General features: G+C 38.0%; 1 protein-coding gene across 2 annotated transcripts in view; it reads right to left on the reverse strand.

Annotated features, from left to right (window-relative positions):
* Window positions 1–17836, reverse strand: part of Ccdc178 (coiled-coil domain containing 178) — a 384989-nt gene extending 367153 nt beyond the window's left edge. For both annotated transcript variants that reach the window (XM_085833416.1, XM_085833415.1), the window contains exons 1-3: window positions 17796–17836; window positions 12934–13016; window positions 1085–1240 (exon numbers count right to left, since the gene is read on the reverse strand). The gene's annotated coding sequence lies outside the window, so the exon portion shown is untranslated. The remainder of the gene's footprint in view (window positions 1–1084; window positions 1241–12933; window positions 13017–17795) is intronic.
* Between the last annotated feature and the right edge of the window lie 5013 nt (window positions 17837–22849).

Consider the following 22849-nt stretch of genomic DNA (forward strand, 5'->3'; position numbering starts at 1 on the left):
TGATACTAGAAGAAATGAAGGAATACACTCTAAATGATCCATGTAGAAAGATGCATCACATGGGCTTGGCATGAAAATGTAGTTCAGTTGGTAGAGTGCTGTTCTAGTGCCCACAAAGCTCTGGGTTCAAGTAGTATTACATAATTAGGTGTGATGGCACACATCTATAAACTTAGCGCTTGGAACATGAAGGCAAATAAGTAAAAGTTTAAGGTCACCCTCAGCTATATACCAATCATTAAAAAAATAAGCTAATAAATCACAATAATATGATCACATATGTGTCTAATGATCATATGTGAACATGTATGATATATATACATATATATTATATACATAAATATTTATGTATGTGCATAAATGTGGTCTTTGCTACTTTGTGGACTCTTTGTTTTCCCACCCTTTATCCTATTAGTTCCACTCCCATAACACTAGCTAGGAGAGAAAGAAGATAGAGGGGGGAAAGGGGATAGGGAGAGAGAGAGTCTAATTTTGAATCTAATTTTTCTTTTGTTTCTTCTTTGAGAATGACTACTAACAAACCTCAACCAATCCCCCTGAACAACCAACAATTTCCAAACCTGCATATTGGATACTAACATTTATATACCCCCTGAAGAGTTCCCAGAATTTCAAGTGTCATACAATAGCAGAAACTATCTACAGCTGGCAAAACCACACTTCTGCTAGAGCATGAGGTAAATCACAATCAGCTGCTGAAGACAATCTGAAATAGCCCCATTCCCCATACCTGGGATTCAAATGAAAACATGCCCTTATAATAGTCTGTTTTTTTTTTTTTTTTGAGAAAGAAAAATTCCAGAATTTTTACTATATATGTGTATTTGAAGATGCTCTCGGAAGTCCTCCTGGAGGAAGTGTCATCTAACCATAATGAATTCTGGACTATGTCATTTGCACGGAAAAATTTTCTATACACACTTAATGAAGATTCATTTACTCCAAAGTAAGAACCTGCTCAGAATGTCCCAGAAATTGAAATGGGAAGTAAATATTAATTATAGAACCAGTTCTAATGCAAAAGTATAAATTAAAAGCAACAAAATGATCTATTGTACTTCACCTGACAATTTTTCAAAAGTCTCCTGCCTGGAACCTTCAGGCTTTCTTCGTTAAAATAAGACAGCTTGTTAGTCTGCCAGAAAGTTGGAAATCTTGCATCCTTCACAGTTCTTGGTAGAACTTCTCTTTTCTCTGTATTTTCACACCATAATGAGAGCTAAGATTTAAAACATATTGAAGGTCATGATTCAAACAAAATGTATGTAAAATATTCTAAAAGTTATCTACTCTCCATAGCATGTTGAGTAAAAACAGGAACAAACACACAATGTAAATTCCAATGGTCAAGAATGACCATTGGAATGCAAGCTGAAAGGAAGAGTCTTAACCATGAGCGAGGTCCACAGTCAGATTTGCATGTTCAAAAAATAGAATAAAAAGATATAATCCTGATTATACTAATAGAAAGGATTTCTTCTATGGTTGTGGGAAAAAGAAACCCAGGGTTTCAAAGAATCATAAAGGCAGCATTTCTAGAAGCGATAATGGGAGCTGGAGAGAGGCTTATTTGGTAGAGTGCTTGCTGAGAATCATGAGGAATGACATTCAAATCCCTAACACCCATTTAAACAATGAGGAATAGGAGCTGGAGAGATGCCTTCCCGTTCTTCCATAGAACCAGAGTTCAGTTTCCAGTATGCATATCAGGCCCCTAATACTCACCTACATTTCTAGCTCTAGGGAATCCACTTTAGTCTTCTGGCCTCCAACAGTACTGCATACAGCTCAAGCCTACATTTAGTCACTTGCATACACATATAACTAAAAATAACCTTTTAAATGAGAAATAATGGGCTTGTATTTATAACCTTAAATCTGAGGATGTGGAAACAAGAGGATTCCAAGGCTCACTGGCCAACCAGTCTACCCTATTAGGATGAAATGCAGGTTCAGTGAGAGACCCTGTCTCAAAATATAAGGTGGAGAGTCCTAGAGGATGCCTTTAATCCCTGACCTCAGCACCTACAAACACACAGCCCTAAACACACCCACATCTTCTACACCCTTAACACTTCCCAAGCCTACACACACACACACACACACACACACACACACACACACTGGAAGAAAACATAATAGGACATGCCCCCTTTTTTTTTCCATGAATGACATAAAGGGGAAATGAGTGTTGTCAGAATTCTCTGGGAAGCAGTCTCACACTCCTTCCTCAGTTATTTCATTCATTCTGCATCTTGGTATTGTGAATGTGTTAGAAAGTTTGGTTGCTGACATTTCGAGTTTTATGTTAGAGAGCCTTGGTCTTCAAAAGAAGCTAACTTTCTCTCATATAATTCCAGTTGCCCTAGGGTTTTAAGTATTCTCAAGTGAGTCATGTGTTTATACTCTGATCCATTCGGGACACTGTTGCCAAGAAACTAGGATGCTGAAGTCTGAACTTGTCCTCACCCTGGCCACAATTATGGCCAGGATAAGGTTGGTGTCTAGCAACAAGTGCCTCACAGTAATGGTGGTGCAGATGATGGGGAATAGAGAGAGAAGGAAATTTGAGCAGCCATATATGGAGCTTCTATTCCAAAACTGGAGCCTGAGTCACAGATAGTGGGCTACACCAGAGATAATTGTGCAGACATAATTCTGGTAATTTGAGTTTTACAACAACACACAATGTTGTAATGTAGGAGTCCTTAGAAATGGTGAAGAGGTTACAAATTGTTTTTTAGGGATGATGTGGAAAGTATTTGTGAAAGATCAGGGACTGGATTGTCTTACCCACATTCATTTTGATGTTCTTGACTGTTCTACTCCATCCAGTCCTGATCCATTTACCAAGATTTAGAATGCATCTTGTTTAAATCATTGTCTTCTGTTTTAAAGGATGACTTATATAATCTGTTCTTTGAAAGGGTATTTATCAATTTGACTAGATTTTACACTAATTTACTAGAAATTTTGCATGGGGCTGAGAAGTTACAGACCCAGGATCCAGGTGGAATATCTTTCATTACATAATCATCACAGTGTGCTTTTCTGTCTATTCCACACTGTACCTATGTCATCCACTGAAGCCAGCTGCAGGCCCTAAGTCCACTACTTACTGCTTTGTGTACTCATCTGGTTCTATTGAGGTCTCTATGTGAGGTTACCTCTTACAGGAAGACATCTGCCTTCTTCTCCCAGGACTTTAACGACTCAATAATATAGCCTCATTATGAATTTAATATGAAGATTTTCTGAATCATCAGTCTGTCAATGTATATTATTCCCACTTATTAGAAGATCTGAGAGGGCTAAAATACTTTCTCTCTCTCTCTCTCTCTCTCTCTCTCTCTCTCTCTCTCTCTCTCTCTCTCTCCTCACTCACTCCAATTTTCTGTCATTAAAGATTAACAGAATTAAAAACTCAAGATACTAAATTATGAACAGTGAACTTTTTTTGAAAACATGACTTCATATGTCAAAACTGAGTTACTAAGGCATAAGGAAAAATATACTAGAACAGATATATATTTCTTAGGCTCTCTTAGTCCTGATGATGCCATCATCATGATTCAGTGTGATGACTATTTCCGAAGATTTTTCAGAAAACAATGAAGAAAAAGGTTTGTCAAATACAGCAAAACAATGAATGCAATATTGAACACACACCCATCATATTCTCATATTTTTCTCGCACATTCTACACATTATAGGCTCTTATTTTAGAAAATCCACAACACAGTGGAAACAAATAATTCATGACTTCTGAATCAATTTTGCTATTGATTTTATATTATATCTGCATCACGTCCAATTGCATTAAGACACATTAAATAGTACATCTCATGGTTTTGACAAAGCAATACACATCTTCTGAAAGATTAAATGCCATCTTTCTCATACAAATAAAATTAGAACCAAGGTAGTTTCCAAACATATTTTCTCAAATATATCTCACACTGTATTCAGAAGTTGTCTAAGTGGAATGATGAAACCCTCCCTCCCCCCAGCTTCTATATGTACATGGTCTCAAAGAAGAAAAAAATCCAGGTTGATTAAAAAGCTCAGATTAGAAAGAATAAGACATTCATAAATGCAACTATAGAAAAATAAAATGAGAAAGGCCTCTTTGAGCAGGCCAGTAAAAATACACAGATGCATACAAACACAAATGCTTTGAGTTCATGAAATAAAATACAATCCAGCTATGTATCTAAAGTAGTCTTACAGACCAAGAAGGTACACTTGATCAAATATTAGTAACAAAGAATTTTTTTTGTATGAGAGATAGAAGGATTATAAAAAGATGAAATAGTCAAGAAGAAAGTATGAACAAATGTCGAAGAATGACCTAACAGTCACCATAAAAAAATACACCCACAGAGAGTGGCCGATCTAATAAAGGGACAAAGCTGAATCCACTAAATGAATAGCATGAAGTATCCTTTCTTATAGAATTTATAAAAATATTTCAAAAATTAAGTCATTACAGAGCAAAATATACTAGAGGTTAGGAGAAGACAGAGCATGAAAGCCATGTTTCCATCCTATGGGCAGTCACCTTATCTGAATCTTTTAAAGGAGTGAAAATAATATATAATACCAAAAATATACATTCTTCTTTAAGAGAACCATGAAACTTTTTCAAATAACCTTTACAATACAGGAAGCTGTCTGAAAGATGTAATGCGAGAAAGATTGTCTGTGTGTGCTCTAGTTGGTAAAGGTAAGCATTTCGTAAATCACTAATCTTTCTCTCCAGCTATTCAAAGAAGAGGGGATACAGTGTTCTCAATCAGGAATCCAAGCATAGAGGCCACTGTGTATCCAACATAGGGTATTTTCTTCTCCTCTCCATGGCCACAAGGGAAGCCATGTGTTCCAGATGGTAGACCTACCAAGAAAGAACAAGCTCACCCTCAGGGGTGTGACACCATCAAAGAATAGCCTTTTCACATAATCCTTGGAGCCTTTGTAGTATGTATAGTAACCTAAACTAAGTAATTAAAAAACAGTCCCCAAATATATTTCAGGTAATTATGACACATGATAAAGTGCAAAGATTATATGCTTTATACATTATTTTAATCATGTCAGTTATATGTGGGTCCACATAGAATTATCTTCTAAGAAAGGTGGCCTTTTTACCAAAGAGAAAAAAATCTTCCAAAATGTCATTGAGAAACAAATAAACTTTCTATTAGCTTCTAAGTCTGAACATAGTAAACTTATTTGGGATTCAGTTTATTCTAAGATTTCACTTTATCAACATAGAATTAATTATCAGCAAATATAATATGAGACATATAATGAAGAAAATTTAAATAAATATTCTCCAGTGATAATGGGTTACATTTAGGGATTGAGATAGAGACAATATTGTTTGGTCATCATCTAAATTCTTCCTGGGTTCATAGGAAAACTAGATCTTATCAGCTTTTATAAAGACAGTGTCAGGCCCGTCATAAATCTGGCCATTGAAATGTCGAGTAGATCCGATCAGAATATGCCAGATGCTCTTACAGTTCTTCTCCTCTCCATGGCCACAAGGGAAGCCATGTGCTGCAGATGGTAGAGTCACCACCATGATAGAACAAGCTCACCCTCAGGGGTGTGACACCATCAAAGAATAGCCTTTGTTCTGCCAAGCCATGTAGATTTTATAACTTTGCACCATTAAGTTGAAGAGCAGATCAAAAGTACTTGCCAGTAACTAACAAACATTATTGCCTAAAAATTAGCTGGAATACTAATAATAGAACCACCAGTTGTCCACTGCCCTCAGAACTAAAAGAATGAACCACATCTAACTGAAATACAAGCAATAACGTTTTTTTAACAGATATAATAGACTAGAGGTAAAATTGTATTTTGGGAAAATCTCTTTGTTAAATGCTAGGAAAATACCCTATATAATTTTCACATAGTACTTGGAGCATTTGTAGTGTGTATCTCCTCAATTATGAACTTAATGAGTAGCTTTACATTTAAATTTTAAAAAAGTCATCTTTCATCAAAGCAAAGTTAGCTCTCCTTGTTTCAGTTATGGTCGTTGAAGCACGGCTTGTATCACTTTTCCTGTGTCCATAGCCTGCCAGTAGAAATTGCTGAGCCAACATACACAAATTTGCACCTCCAAATGTGGTTTCTACCAGACACTAAAATAAATTCACAACTATTGTGATGTAAATTTTGATATAAAATTTCAAAGTCATCCTGTCACGGGGGTGCCACTGCAAGTGAGTGATACCCCAGTTAGAAACTAGCCTTAAAAGGAAGGATTGTTAAGTGCCTGCATCTTCAATCTTCTCCTTGATGCTAATGAGAGCATTCTTGTAAGAAGAGTTAATCAGATGAATGTGTGGACCTGGCAGTTTGTATTCGCTCTCAGGAAAGGACGGTGGTTCATCTCATGGTTAAAGCAGTGATAGCAGATTCTATTCAGTCTCTAATTCATAAACTGCCCTGTACAGCAAAGGTAATGGAAGCTCATGTTTTCCTGGGGCTATATTAGTTATTTTCTCATCATCGTGACAAAGCACTTGGCATCAAAACAAGACAAACAAACAAAAAACACCGAAAACAAAGAACCTTAGGGAGGAAAGGTTTATTTTAGTTCACACCTTAAGAAGAAAAATGGCACATGATGATGGGGAAAGCATGGTGAAAGAGCATGAGGCCACTGGTCTCTGTGTCTGCAATCAGGAAGTAGACAGCAGGCAAGACTTAGGCTAGGATACAAACCTTTAAGGTCCAGTCCTATTCTTCCTGAGGATTCTACTTCCAAAGGCATCAGACATCCTTACAAAACATACTACCAGTTAGGGAGTAAGTGCTCAAATAGAAATGCCAACAAAGGTGCTTTCACATTTGAGCTTCAACAGGTTAAGACTATACAACATGTGGAGACAGATGTAGGTTAGTCCAAGGAGGCTGTAGTAACAGGCTAGTGTACAGAACTCAGGAATTGACTCTGAGTACCCTGCTGCATTAAGGCATGGAATGAGGACTCTAGCCATACTTACACTTGGGAAGCTCAAGCCAACAGGTATCTAAGAAATCTCTAACATTGCTGGTATACCAAGTTGGAGAGATGGCACATGGCAGAAGAGTGGTGATAAGTGGGCACCAGGGACCACACTGCAAAGAAACAAATGCCCTAGAAGTTTAGCAGAGCTTGGACTGATTGTGTATGAAGAAAGCAGAAGTTACTGACCTCCTGGGATGGGAGCTTGATTGAATTAGAGAGCAGGGCCTAAGATCCTGACGTTCTATACAACAAACATATGTTACTAATGGGACTACACTTCTTTTGTCAGATTTTTTTTCTACAGAGATTAAGGTCACTTAAGGAAAGTGGTTATATATTTTCCATCTATGTTTTAATATTTAATTTAATCTCACTTTCTTCCTTTCTTTCCTTCTTTCTTCCCTCCCCTCTCCACAATACTCTGATACTCTCCTTCCCTTTTTTTCTATCCCTCTTCCTCTTCTCTCCCTCCCCCCACCTCTCTCCATTAAAAGAGCCCATATGCACAGGCATTACCTTTTTTTAATCTTATCGTATATTTTAAGGAAGTGAATACTGACAATTGCTTTTCATTGGTTAACGTGGTGACCGAGAATGACGTTATTAACTATTCTGAGGTTATATCTAAACAAAAAAGTCAGTATTTAACATCAATTTGGAAATTAGAATCTATTTGTTCTCTGGGTGTATTGCATTTCACTGAGCTGGTCCTTCCTAAAGACCTTGTAGGATTTAAAGATTGGATAACCCCCAAGTAATCCCCTATTTTCCTACAGACTCGGCTTCTGTTATTCTACTGAGAATTGTTACCTAGGGCTGATTTTCCTAATTTTGCAAAAGGATACCTAACTGTTGGCAGAGGGTCTCCAGGGTGTATCAGATTTTTTGTGCATCAAGATTCCCTAAATGATCTTCTTCAATATGTAGACTACTGAATTAATGCAAAGCACATGTTGCTAAATAAGAAAGAATTCTATCTCATGTGAGTTCCAAAATTAAAATCTAATAAACATGGAAAGACTAAGTCCCCTTAAATATGACCTCAGCAGAAGGTCACAGGGTCTTTCCTGGCTGCCAAGCTTGAGAGCTAAATTAGAAACAGGTAACTTGTGTTCTATCCCTTCTTAACCATCACTCCATTTTTAGCCTCTGGTTTCTTGCCAGAGCCCAGGGAATGGAAAGAAAATATGAGACTGAACCCAGTAAGCAAACAAGGAGTCCGGGGAAGTAAGACAATGAAGCTTCATTTCCTCTTAAGTGCTACAAACCACGAGTTGAGAAAATTTAATAAAAGGCTGAGGTTTCCTGTTACAGGCTTCATTCTAAACAGTGGGGCCCCTCAATGGCAGCCCACTCAGCAACTAGCTGATCGTTCAACAGCAATCATGCCAGAGTGTTTTTGACTCACAGAAAGGTATGCTTTCCCATATATTTTCGAAAGAATGTCACTGTAGTTATCATTATACCATGAGACATAAAAGTACAGCTTTAGCAAATGACTGTTGTAGAATTATTTTAAATACTAATACCCTGTTATAATATTATTTCAAACAGTAAAACTCAGGTTCTTTTTAATTATTTGGGCTTACAAATATATCATTTTTTCACAAGTTGTGTATCTTGTGTATTAAATTATCTACTAGTATCCAAAATAGAAATTAAAATCACCCAACAAGAGCTTGAGGGGTAGCTCAGTAAATTAAGTCCTTTCTGCTCAAAAATGAGGACCAGAGTTTGGATCCTTACACCCCCCCATGTGGGTGTGGCAGTAAACATCTGTGATCCTAGTCCTGGGGGAGAAAAAAAAGACAGGAGAATCCCTTGGGCTCTGTAGCCAGCCAGCCAAACCAAATCAGTGAGCTGTAGTCTCAGTGAGAGACCCTGGAGACTGGGCTAGAGAGAGCTTAGTCAATAAAGTGCTGTACAGAGATCTAAGTTCAGGTCCTAGAAACAGATGTAAAGGTTGAATGTGGTGATGCAAGACTGTGAACCAAGACTTGAGGGTTCAGAAACTAGCAGAACACTGAAGTTCAGCAGCCAACCAGGCTAACTGGATTAGCTTTAAGGCTACTGAAAACTGTGCCTCAAAAAATAAAAGTGGTAAAAGATCTGGCCAGGTCACCTAGCCAAATCAGTTAGTTTGAAATCATTGAGATGCTCTATATCAAATTAAATGAAGAGATACTTGAAGCAATCCCACTAAAATCAGGGACGAGATAAGGATGCCCACTCTCCATATATCTATTCAATATAGTACTCAAAGTTCTAAGTAGAGCAATAAAGCAACAAAAGAAAATCAAGGGGATAGAGATTGGCAAAGAAGAAATCAAATCTATTTGCAGTTTATATGATAGTATACATAAGCCACCCCAAAAATTCTAACAAGAAAATTCTACAGCTGACAAACAACTTCAGCAAAGTAGCTGGATATAAAATTAACTGAAATAAATCAGTAGTTTTTTTTTTTATAAAAATGATAAATGGGCTGAGAAAGAAATTAGGGAAACAAAACCCTTCATAATAGTCACAAAATATAAAATATCTTAGGGAAACTCTCAAGATCTATATGACAAGAATTTCAAGTCTTTCAGAAAGATATCAAAGAAAATCTCAGAAAATGGAGATATCTCCCATGCTCATGGATTAGCAGAATTAACATAGTAAAAATGATCATTCTACCAAAAGCAATCTACAGATTCAACACAGTCCCCATCAAAATCCCAATACATTTCTTCAAAGACATGGGAAGAGCAATTCACAAATAAAAAAGTAAAAAACCCAGAATAGCGAAAACAATTCTTAACAATAAAAGAACTTCTGGGCGAATCACCAACCCTGACCTATATCTGTCCTACATTGCAGCAAACAACTGGATAGTATTAGGTAGAGAAAAAGAAACATTGATCAATGAATAGAATTGAAGACTCAGAAATAAAACCACACACTTATGGACATTTGATCTTTGACCAAGAAGCCAAAGATATACAATGGAAAAAGGAAAGCATCCTCAATAAACGGTACTGATCTAACTGACAATCTGTATGTAGAAAAATGAAAATAGAACCATATTTGTCACCTTGTACAAAGCTCAAGTCCAAGAGAATCAAGGACCTCAATATAAAATCAAATACATTGAATCTAATAGAAGAGAAAATGGGGAAAAGCCTCGAACCCATTGGCACAGGGGGAAATTTCCTAAACAGAACTCCCATGGCTCATGCTCTAAGATCAACAATTGATAAGTGGGACCTCATGAAACTGGAAAGCTTCTGTAAAGCAAAGGACATAGCTAAGAGACCAAATTGGGAATATTCACATTGGGAAAATAATCTTCACTCACCTCATATTTGATAGAGAACTAATATCCAAAATATATAAAGAACTCAAGAAGCTAACCACCAAGAAATCAGACAACCCAATCAAGAAATGTGATATAAAACTAAACAGAGAATTCACAACAGAGAAATCTTGAATGGCTGAGAAGCACTTAAAGAAATGTTCAAAGTCCTAGATGAGCAGAGAAATGCAAATCAAAATGACCCTGAGATTCCACCTTACACCAATAAGAATGGCTGAGATCAAAACCTCAGGTGACAACACTTGTTGGAGAAGATGTGGTAAAAGAGGAACACTCCTCTATTGCTGATAGGGTGGAAAACTGGTACAACCACTTTGGAAATCAATCTGGAAGTTCCTCAGAAAGTTGGAAATAGATCTCCCTGAAGACCCAGCTATACCACTCTTGGGAATATCCCCAAAAGATGCTCCACCATGCCACAGCAGCACGTGTTCCACTATGTTCATGGCAGCCTTATTTGTGATAGCCAGAAGCTGGAAACAACCTAGATATCCCATGACAGTAGAAAGCTGGAAACAACCTAGAAGTCCCATGACAGAAGAATAGGTACAGTAAATGTGGTTCATTTTTGCAATGGAATACTACTCAGCTATTAAGAAGGAGGACACCCTGACTTTTGCAAGCAAATGGATGGAACTAGAAAATATCATCCTGAGTAAGGTAACTAAGACTCAAAAGGACATGCATGGTATGCATATAAATATAAATGGATATTAGCAAAAAAAAAATCAAAACCAAAACAAAACCAAAACTGTACAGAATACCCAAGATGCAGTTCACAGAACTCAAAAAGCTCAACAAGCTGAAGTGCCCAAGTGAGGACCCCTCAGTCCCACTTAGAAGAGAGGAGAGAGAAGAAAGCAGTCACAAGTGAGAGACTCCCAGGACTCAAAGGGAGGGACCTTAGATAAAAAGCCTGACAATAGGGAGAGGGAACTTATAGAGCAGTAGGAAGACAGGACATGAAGTGAGGGATGGGGTTGCCACCCCACAGTCACCTCTCTGACCCATAATTCTTCCTGTCTGAAAGAATTACAGGGATGTAAATGGAGATGAGCCTGAGGAAAAGAAGGTCCAGCAACAGGTCCATAGTTGGATCCAGCTGAAGGTGAGGTCCCAAAGCCTGACGCTATTACTAAGGCTATGGAGTGCTCACAAAAAGATACCAATCATGACATATATTTGTACCCAGTGAATAGACGGAAGCAGCTGACAACTGTTGTTGAATTAGAGAAGGCTGAAAGAAGCTGAGGAGAAGGGCGATTGTGTAGAAGGACCAGCAGTCTCAATTAATCTGAACCCCCGAGATCTCTCAAACACTGGACCACCAAACAGATAGCATACAGCTGATATGAGGCCCTGAACACATATACAGTAGAGGACTTCCAGGTTTGTGTTCATTCAGAGATGAAGCACCTAACCCTCAAAAGGCTGGAGGTTCCAGCGAGTTTGAGGACAGGTGGGGTGGGGAAGTAGGGGCATCCACGTGTAGACAGGGTGGGGTGGGGAGGAGGTGTGGGATATGGAGCAGATGGAGGATGGATGGGAGAGCAGGGAATGGAATATGGAGTGTAAAAATAAAGTTAATTTTAAAGAAGAAAATATAAAAAATTAAAAATTAAAGAAAAATAAAAAATTAATTTTAAAATGAGAAAATAATACATTAAAATATAAATACCATAAAAAACTTAAGGTAGAGGACACTTGACTGTTTCCACTTGTATCCCCTCACCTATTTGTATACACCACAAACATAGGAACTGCATGGACAATAACACTATACACAGACACACACACACACACACACACACACACACACACTGCCAAATAACACAGCTATTGAGAAACCTTAAATTTAACTAGAAACAATAAGTATCTTACTAATTTTCTATGTTCTTACAATATCAGTTAGGAGAAACAGTTTTTCACTTGCTACAAAACAATACAAATCTATAAACAATATAAATAATGGCACCAAGGAAGAAATCCATGCTTAGGAAGACAACAAGCAAATAGAGTGCAATTTTACCATCTGAAGAATAAGGAAATCAACAGTAATAAGAAATATTGGGGATTTATTATAAAAAGATTATGCCAAAAGCATTTTAGAGTCATTTTCTACAAACTATTCAAATTAGTAGGTAAAGAGGTAAATTGTATGCTACATATTTGGATTCCACTGGTATCATCTTGTATAACATCTTATGGCATAATATCTGCTAGCTAATTTAAACTACCTTAGCTGTAAATGCTGTCATGCCGATAGAATTTGCTGTCATGCCACAAGGAACCAATAACCATGAATGAAATGCTTGACTAAGTTACCCAGGCCCAGAAGGGGAAGACATTGGTTTTTATCTGGTATTGTATTATAGAATTCAAAGAAATTAATAAATAAATCAGAAACGTTTGAAATATCAAGCAGATACAAACACAAAATAGAAGATGGAAGTGGCAGAGGAGGAGCAGGATAATGTAAATTGCATAGGTCAAAGAATCCAGCAACCATTTGCCATTAACATACCTGGGGAAACACAGGGGGGTCAGAAACAATCCCTATCCTTGTGTGCCATCTTGAGAGCTACACTCCCCTCGTTATGTGAGAATCTAGATGGAACAGAAGGAAGGAGATTAAGAGGAAAACAGTACCAAGTATTTTATTACTATTCATTAGACCTTTTGAAAATGCCCACCAACACTTTGGTAATTCAGAAATCAAATTCCCAAACCATCAGCATTTCCCGCCACATCTTAGAATGCAGAAATCATTTCTCTCATCCGTTGTTAAATTCTCACAGTACTGGATAGATGTGACATAGTCTGAGATATTTCTCTCGAAGCATCATTGAGCTTTGTTGAGATAACATCTCTAAAGTTTTAGGTTGAAGCAGTGATGATCATAGAGCAAAAAGGACTGGTAAAACCATAGCTTTTCATTTATTGGATAAATTTTATTCTATATAGTAGCTAATTGAGTTAAAAAAATTCAAGAGCCTGTTTTAAGAATCAATGTTATTCAATACCACAGCCAGTAAGCATACCAAATTTTAAAATCATGGCTATATTATCCACCTTTGAGTCACAATAACTTCGTGCAGCTATGTCTATAGTAAAGTAATTTGACACTGCTGTTCTAGAGGATTCAAACTTCATATTGTCGTTATGTCTACTTTCTAAAGTTATATTCAAACATGTAGGTCCACTATATAATATCCAATCAACATTTAAGATATAAAAAAGCAGTTGACTTCTCACAGGAGCATATTAACTAGAAGACAGTTATAACATGGGCTCAATGGCAAGTGCCAGGCCACAGAGTGGTTCTTGGATAAATGAACTGAAACATAGCCATAAGAACTAAGGACAGGATTTTCTTGTCAATAAACAATTACTGAAGTCTTATGTGAAAAAAATGACAGAGAAATAATTGTCTTTGTTGTCTGAGAATCATGTCACAGAGCATCAGCACAAGTGTTCTCACGGTGGAGATGCAGGCTCTCCACACCCTTTCCGCTGAAGCCTTTCCTCCTCGCTTCATCCATTTCATCACCACAGCTCTCTAACTTCTAAATTTTAGTAATTTAATAGCCAGTCCTCTTAGCCATTCTTCTGGTTCTTAGTTATATAGATTCAATGTTTTTCAAGCCTATAAAAGAACAGTGAATCTCTTTAGTTCATGTGGAAAGATGTTTTGGCTAGTTACCTGTATTTATACAGATATGCTCTGAGTATCCAGAAAATGTAGCAAAGTGTAAGTGCTAACAGACAAAAAAAAAAAAAAAAAAAAAAAAAAACAGGCGGAGGTGGTGGCAAAAGTAGGGGATTAGGCGGTTTAATGATGCACCAAAGACTGTAGCTTGAAAATCTGTTACATGTGGGATTAAATTCCTGGCAGGCCCCATCACTAATAATAAGACCTTGGAGAAGATAGTGAAAGTATGTGGAGTGCTGGCCTTTGCCTCTTGAAATTGAGAATGGTGAAAAAGATAATGCCTTATAATCCTACTACAAGGATTGATATAGCACACAAGACTGGAGAGATGGGGCAGCAGGAAAAGATACTTGCTGTTGCCAAACCTGATGACTTGATTTCAATCCCAAGCATGCACATGATGGAAGGAGAGAACAAACTTCTTCAAGTTGTCCATTGATCTTCACACGCACACACACACACACACACACACACACACAGACGTACAGCATAGATATAATAAAAAATACATAGACTTATCTAATACCCAGTGTAGAATAAACATTTAATAAGCACTATTTAAACTGTAAACAACAAATTTTATGTTTGTAAAATAATGGCTTTTTCAAGCCTCTGTTTTCTATTAGGATGGGTTTTTTGAGCAGTGAAAGACCAAATTTCATGAAAATAGAACTTCTGTTTAGAACTTCTGTATCCATCCAACTCAAATATAAACCTCATCAATCGACTCAGAAAATACAGTCTATGGTCAATGCTGCCATCTTCTTACATGTCACTGTCCTTAATTCCAACTCAGAACCCAACAGAGAAAATCTAAGCAACTGCTGTAAACCCAGAACACACTCCACACCTACTTAAGTCTCCTCTACTAGAACATCATTTGAGCCCTCCCATTATGTTGCTAGAAAACTGTTTACCTCCCATATGTGCCTTTGGGTCTCTGCCCAGTGTAGGCAACAGTGGCTGAGTTTCATATTTAGAAAGTTATGTATACGTAGTCTCTACTTATTCTCACTTATATGAACCTTGTTATTTGTGCAGCACTGTAACTGAGAGCAAGTGCTCAGTACATATATATAAGTATGTAAATGCATTTATCATGTTATGAAGGAGGACTGTGCCATAACTAGACTTCTTATGCTACCAAGCAAAACTCATAATCCTAGGAATGGGTTCATCTTGGTGAGTCATTGGCCAAAGATGTCCTATAGACTACCACTTAAGCATCACAAGAACCTATACAGAAGAAGTGGAAAAATTATAAGAGTCATGGGTGGTGTAGGACTCCAAGGAAACAGTGTATTAAAAAAATAGGGCTGATGTATGTTAACTCAGAAAGACAGTGACAGCTCATATACCTACATACACTCAAGTTAGATAAAATCCCAGCACATAGAAGAGTTAGTAGGCACAATGCCCCATACTTAACCAAGAAGATGCATGCAACTAGATACCCTCTGGGAGAGAACAAAAGCATCCGTTTTTTTCTGTTGAAGTGTCACCAGGCATATCAACCACAGGTCAGGGCAGACCCCATGCTCAGAAGTAGTTGGTTGATACAAAAGGACTCCATGAGATGTTGTATGTGCTTTTTCTTTTGTTACATTCAGTTCTGGTTTTTTTTTTTCATTTGTCTGTGTGATTGTTGTTTGTTTTCTGAGAGAATATGAACTTGGGTGGGTAGAGAGGTGGGAAGGAACTGAGAGTTGGGGCAGAGAAAATAATGCAATCCAAATATATTACATGGAAACAAGTCAATAAAAAGACCTCAATGTTAATTTTAAAACGACGAACTAGCACTGTGTAATGGTACATGCCTATAATTTTAACACATGGCAGATTCAGGTGGGAAGTTACAAATTCAAGACCAGACTGAGCTATGTAGCAAAGCCTTGTTTATAAATAAATGAATGAATTCTATTGTACATGTTTCCTTATTGCCATTACTATGCAGAAGTTACACTCTAGAACACCATTGTCATTAGGGCTCAGATGCACAGAATCTGCTTGTAGACATGCAGTTTTCCTACCAGGCATATCCATATGATTACAGCACTATCAAACCAACTCTCTCAATCTATTTCTGCCAACAGCAAATACACAATCGTCAACTACTTCACATATTCCAGCTGCTCAATCTGCTTTTCCTTAGTCATCATCTATTGCTCTCTTTTCCATTTTCTGTGTGCTCCAGAGTTTGAGCAATGAACATACTCAGTAACTTTCAGTCCCATCTACCTAGAAAAAGAATGGGTAAAGAAATACTGAATTTATTTTATTTTAATGATGAAGAGCTCATTTAAAACTGTCTTACTGGGGCCAGTAAGATTTATCACATAAAGGTGCTTACTACTAAATTTGATGACCTAAGTTATATTCTCAAACCCATAATGGTGGAAGAAGAGAACTGATTTCAACAAGTTGTCCTCTGACCTCCATGTATATACCATGGTATGTATATGTGTATATGTGCACCACAGGGGTGTGCCCACATGCACACACACACACACACACACACACTGCTCTAAAATGGGAGGATAAATCCTCTGTCATGTATCTGTGTATTCTGTTTAGGTAAAAAGTTGGGAGGGGAATCCAGATCCCTTTGAAATCATATCTCTAGCATGGTAGAAGAAGCCATATTCAAAGGGGAACAGAAAGAAAGGTGTATGCAGAATGTGCAATGGAGAGTAGATGCCAGCGAGCCTCTAAGGACTGCCCATCAGCTAAGCTAAGTCTCCACGCCATATCTTTGACAGTTCTGAGAATTATACTGGTATGGGTCATAGAAAAGTCTTAAAACTAACTAATTAAATGAGGAGTGTTGTATATTCAAGATAAAACGGACTAGCCTCACATAAACAGCTAAAATTCCTATAAAATGCTGAATGTGTTTTTGAGATTAGCCATCTATTTCTCTCAGTTCTTACATTTGTAAGTGGTGGCTTAAGTCTTATTTCCTCATTAGGTCCAGGAAACCACGAGGGATTAACAAGAGTCATGAACATCAGCAGGAACACTCTACGTGGGTCAAGAGGCCAAAAGAAATCGAAGACAGAGTGTGCTGTGATCAGCAGGAATGGCAGCTACCCAGCCAGCTCACACATTTCCCGAGAAGAATGTAAAGAGAGCAATGGCCCTGTGCTCTCACTTGACATCAGAAGGCTGTGTGCTGGGCCTGATAGCAGCCTGTGGGACCGGGATCAAGGGAGAACATCACTTTCTTTCCAGGATGGAGATGTGGGAGTGGCTGATTTCATTTTTGCTGATTTATACTATATTTACTCTGTTATTTTATATTTTATATTTCCCTATTTGGAACTAGAAAACTCCCAACCTGTCCATAAGAAGCTATTCAGTGGAGTTTAATGAAATTATTATTTTTAGTTAAAATCAAAATAAACAACCCCACACCATTTTCAAAAGAATCCATTAGCAACTCAAAAGAATAACAGGTGAACCGCCACCCGGCAGCTTTGAAAGTGAATGGGGTAAAAGTCCCGAAAGCATTCTGTTCCAGACACAGGAAATTCTGCAGCCAAGGAGGAGACAGCATCCCTTGGTGGTCAAGAGATGGAAGAAGGGGTTACTAGTTCAGGGCCACTGCTGCCACCCTACTGTGCAGAGGCCACTAGAAGGTCCGTGGTGCAAGCCCCACAGGCCCCGCTACTCACCCTCTACGCCAGCTTTCACTTGTCTGCTTTGGCCTCTGTCCGTTACTGGCTCGAGCCTCCCAGGCATCTCCACCAGTCCAGTCTCCCTACTCCCCTAGGCCTGCCTCGCCACCTTCTTGGCCTGTCTCCCCTCCCCATCCTCTCTGCCTTACCCATCCCTCTCTCCTATCCCATTCAGCGACTTTCTCTTTGCTGCCTCAGACCCTGGATTAGAGGTCCTTGCATGATGAGCCCTTCTTTGTTTATTTTTTCTTTAACCTGCTTGACAGAACTCCTTTCTCCTTCGTGGGGAAGCAAGTAGGGATGGAACAAGGGCTCTTCCTACCCTACCGTAAGATATCGTAGGATAGACAGCACAGAAGACTACGTTGAGCATCTAAGAGGAAGTTGTGACCTTGGTCCTGTCATCTCCAAGACTTGCTGGCTTGTATTCTGTTTTGTGATTACTCCCCACAGAGGAACTCTCAGCACTGGGTCTCCTGCCCCTAGGACATTGTGATCCAAACTGACTGTAAGTGCCCAGTTCAGTGTAGTTGATAATTTAAGGTGACTGTGTACTGTTAGCTAACCATTAGAGAGGAAAGGAAGTGGAATTCATCAATTCATAAACTATTCATTCATTCCACTTCCTATGTCAGGATTGAAATAAGGAAGGGATTGATTCATTCTGACAAGCCATTTGTATAAGTGTTTATTTGTAAAAAAAATAATAATAATAATTTTGAAGTGTTGCTTTTTCTCATAAAACACTAGGAAATATAAATTATATTTACCTATATTTGTGTCTTCTCTATGAATATATCCTGTGACCTGAAACAGGCTTCAAAGGAAGGTACTTGGGCCTTAACACTGCTCACCAACTGCTCAAATCAAGTCAAACCTGAGTCTGTAAACAGGATGGTAAAATTGTTAGGCCCTGGATAAAGATTTTTCTTACCAGGATAACAGTCTCCAGACAACACTGGAAACAGCTACGTCGTCTGCCAAGGTTCATCATCACAAACTGCTCTTCTCACAAGCCATCCAAAGAGTCATGACTTCTAATGGAAAGAAAGCATCATAATGAAAGCAAGGAGCAGCAAATCTGCAAGGCTTCAGTTAAGATGTGCAGAAACAATTCTAGCATGGACTCTCCATTTTCCCAGTCTTTGTGCATGATTTACTTAAACCGACTTGAGAGCACTATAAAATCAATCTCTAACACGATATCAAAGTTTAAACTGTGTGACTCATATGTATCTCAGAAAAAGTATATTTGTGAGGATTCAAAATATCTAAATGAATGTATTAAATATCGAGATTTTTATTATAAAATAGAACCTTTTCATCAACTAGAAACTTCACTGCTGCCAAGTTCTTCTAATTTATTAGAGGTTGGAGATATTTCTTAGTTGACAGGCTGCCTGCCTAGCATGCATGAGGTCTGGGGTTTGAGTCTCAGAACCTCCAAACCTGGTCATAGTGATACCTGCTTCTAATCTCAGCACTCAGATGATAAAGAGGGAGAATCAGAGATTCAGAGATGACCTTGGCTACATGAGACTGTCTCAGAAAACAGAATGAATAATAAAACCCACTGACAGTTGCTGTACTTGGGGCACCACACTTCCCTCTTAATAGAAAATTTCCTGAGCAAACTGCAAAAGGAAGATTACCTTGGTGATTCTCTGCTCCTGAAGCAGGTCGTAGCCCAAGGAGAGATGTTCTCACAGTTCAGAATCATAGCCTCAGACCTCCATGGGAACAGCATTGCTGAAGACCAGGGACAGAGAAGGGAGCTGATTAAACCTTGCCATACATCCCTCAGCTCATTACCAGAGAGCATGCCCTGGCTGCAGCCTGGGCTTTCTCTCATCAGCAGAATAACAAGGAAAAGCAGATCGAACCTTTTGTCTACTCAAGCTCCAAAATCAATAAATTTGGTTTTGTTTTTTTTTTTCTTTTAATCTGCTTTTTATTATGAATATCTCAGTCTTGCACATAAAGCATGTACAGGAGATATATTTTATATTCCTACATACACAAGGCAATTTTTTATTAAATAGAAAAGCAGATTTTTAGAATTAGAGCAAATAAAGAGAGCAGATTATTACATGGCAAAAATGCAAGTTGAGATATAGCATAATAAACTAATAGGACATAGAAAGAATAAAAAGATACATTTTACACAAAACTACCATTCAAGAGTGAGAGAAAAAAAAAGAAAGAAAAGCAAAATGTATTTCCAAAGAACTAAAAGTTCTAGTTAGCAGAGCAACATTTAATGATGTACTTCTAGGACAAAGTAGTGTGTGAAGGCTCAGAAAGATGTGAGTTTAATACTCGTAGATTTTTGTCAATAGGAAACATACTCCATCCACTTACATTGTAATTGGTTAGTCTTGGTGGTTAGTACTTAAGACAACTTTATATAAAGTCATGCTGGGTGATACATGCCTGCATTCTGGATGCTGAGGCAGAAAGATCAGAAGATCAAAGGTATCCTTGGTTAAAGGGTGAGTTCAAGGGCTAGCCTGAGATCCACAAAATCCAGTCTCAAAAACAAACACAACCAGCTGTTCTCTATGTCCACAGGATGCTTATATATCTCAATAATAGCATCTAGTTAATGCTTCTGGGTTCCTTTTAAAATTGGCATCAATGATATTTGAAGCCATTCTTAGGTTCTCTCAATGGATCTCACATCTACCTGAGAGGAAGCACTGAGATATCATCTTTACTGATAACAATAATTTTTTTTAAATTAAATTTAATTTTTAATTTATTTTTACACTCCATATTCCATTCCCCCCACCCCCATCAACCCTACATCCTCCCTACCCTACCTCATCTCCACGTGTATGCCCCCACCCCCACCCTACCCGACCTGACCTCTAAACTCCTTGGGGCCTCCAATCTCTTGAGGTGCACCATCTCTGAATGAACACAGACCCGGAAGTTCTCTACTGTATGTCTGTTGGGAGCCTCATATCAGCTGGTGTATGCTGTCTATTTGGTGATCCAGTGTTTGAGAGAACTTGGGGGTCCGGATTAATTGAGACTGCCTTAAAAAATACATTTTAAGAGAGACTAGGAAGATCATCAAAAGATGGTCAGAAGTATCTAATTTTATATGTATGATATCAATGCTTCAAAAATAAGTTAGTATTTTTGGAAGAATATCCTCTAGCATTTGCTTACATAAACTACTAACAAACCAATACATTTTAATTTTGAAAATAATCCATGTTGTTGTAAGTCTACAAAGAACCTTCCATTACCAATATTACACATATTACCAATGTACTATAGCAACATATGATTTAAAATGATACCATTTTGTCCCCCATAAGTGATATACTATTTAAAGATGAATTTAGTTCTGTTTAGGGGCTAAAGCACACCACTGAAGCCTCTCAAGTACATCAGGAATGTTCCTGTTGTGACTTTCTGCAGCTTGTAGTCATCTATTCAGGAAGGTGACTCCCCCCTTCCATTCGAGCACCTCACACACCATCCGTTTGTCAGCAGCTTTTTGATTCGACACCTGACCCATTTGTTTTCTAGAACTGCCCTCTAGCACTATCAGAAAATAGCCTAAAATCTCGGGTCGTTTTTAATAAAGACTGGCAGAAAGAATATGACTGACATGTGATTAGTTCCGTTTCTTTAACAGAAAGTATTATGCTTTTTATAGCACCAGCTATGGTGATTTCCTCTCTGAATTAGAGGAAACTTATACCAGTTGACATGCTCAGACTATATTACACTAAAGTGAGTTTTTATTGTGCTCATTATTTCAAGATATCAAATTGTATTAAAAGGACATATAAATATATCATGCTACATGAAACAAAGGTTATTGATAATAGTGTCTATCATAGCAATGATCCCAAGAAAAATCCTGTGTAAGAAAGTGGCAAGGGCAGAGTCTATGGGGTTCTTTGTTATTGTTGAATGTTTGGTTTTTGTTTTCTCCCTCTCTCTATATATAAAATGTGTGTGTGTGTGTGTGTGTGTGTGTGTGTGTGTGTACCAGAAGAGACTTTTGTGAGAAGAAAAGGGACAAAGGGACCATCAGGACAGACAGGGTAGGGCAGTGCTGGGAGAATACAAGCAAAGTGCAATATCCATGTATGTATGACAGTCATAAGGAAACCCATTTTTTTGTGCACTAAGAAAAAAAATTACTTAAAAATAAATTTCAATGGTTCAGGAGACAGCGAGAGGAATGCCAAGGCATGTGGGAAGTCAGAGCACAGTGTTTAAGTAGGACATCAGTGTAAATTGTGCCTAAGATATGAAAGTCAGAGCACTGATCAAGTCTTCATTTCTGGGCATGACTATAACAGAGCTTCTACATTAGGTTTGAGGTGGAAAGCCTGCCGTAAGTACAGGCATCGTAATGGGCTGTGATCCTGGACTGAGTACAAAGGAGAAAGTAAGCTGAGCCCCTGTTTTCAATGCTATCTGCTTCCTGACTGTAAATGCAATGTGAGCAGCTGCTTCCCACTCTTGCTGCTATGCTTTGCTGGCTGTGGGGAATATAATCTCAAACTATGAGCCAGAAAAAAAAAATCCTCCTTAAATTCCTCTGGTTAAGCATTTTGCCTCAGCAAAGAAGCAAGTAACCAAGTAGCTAATCTGTTCAAAGCAAGAATATTTCTGCTGACCTTGACTTATTTATGAATGCCAGATTTTCTGTCTCATCTACTCATGCATAAACATCCTATTAATACCACAAGCCTTGTATTTTACAGGATTTGCAATTTTCAATTATTCCTTTCTCTCCCGAGAATCTGGAACTTAGCATTCTAGTATAAAACTTTCATAGCCAAAATAGTAATTTAAAACATAATCATCTTCCTGCCTCTGCCTCATCAGCATATCCTACCAATATGTGCCACCACAACAGGTACAAGATCAAGCGAGATAAAATCTCTGGGTGGATGTGAGACGGGCCCGTGAAGCCCTGTCCTACCTGAGGACCTATTGGTAATTGATAGCTGCGCAGGGAGGAAGAGTCGTATTTTTTTATTTTTATTTTTCAAGAAAGAGGCCCTTGAGAGGTTGCC

Source organism: Mus caroli, unplaced genomic scaffold (assembly GCF_978045245.1).
Source record: "Mus caroli unplaced genomic scaffold, Mus_caroli_1 scaffold_19, whole genome shotgun sequence".
Taxonomy (NCBI): domain Eukaryota; kingdom Metazoa; phylum Chordata; class Mammalia; order Rodentia; family Muridae; genus Mus; species Mus caroli.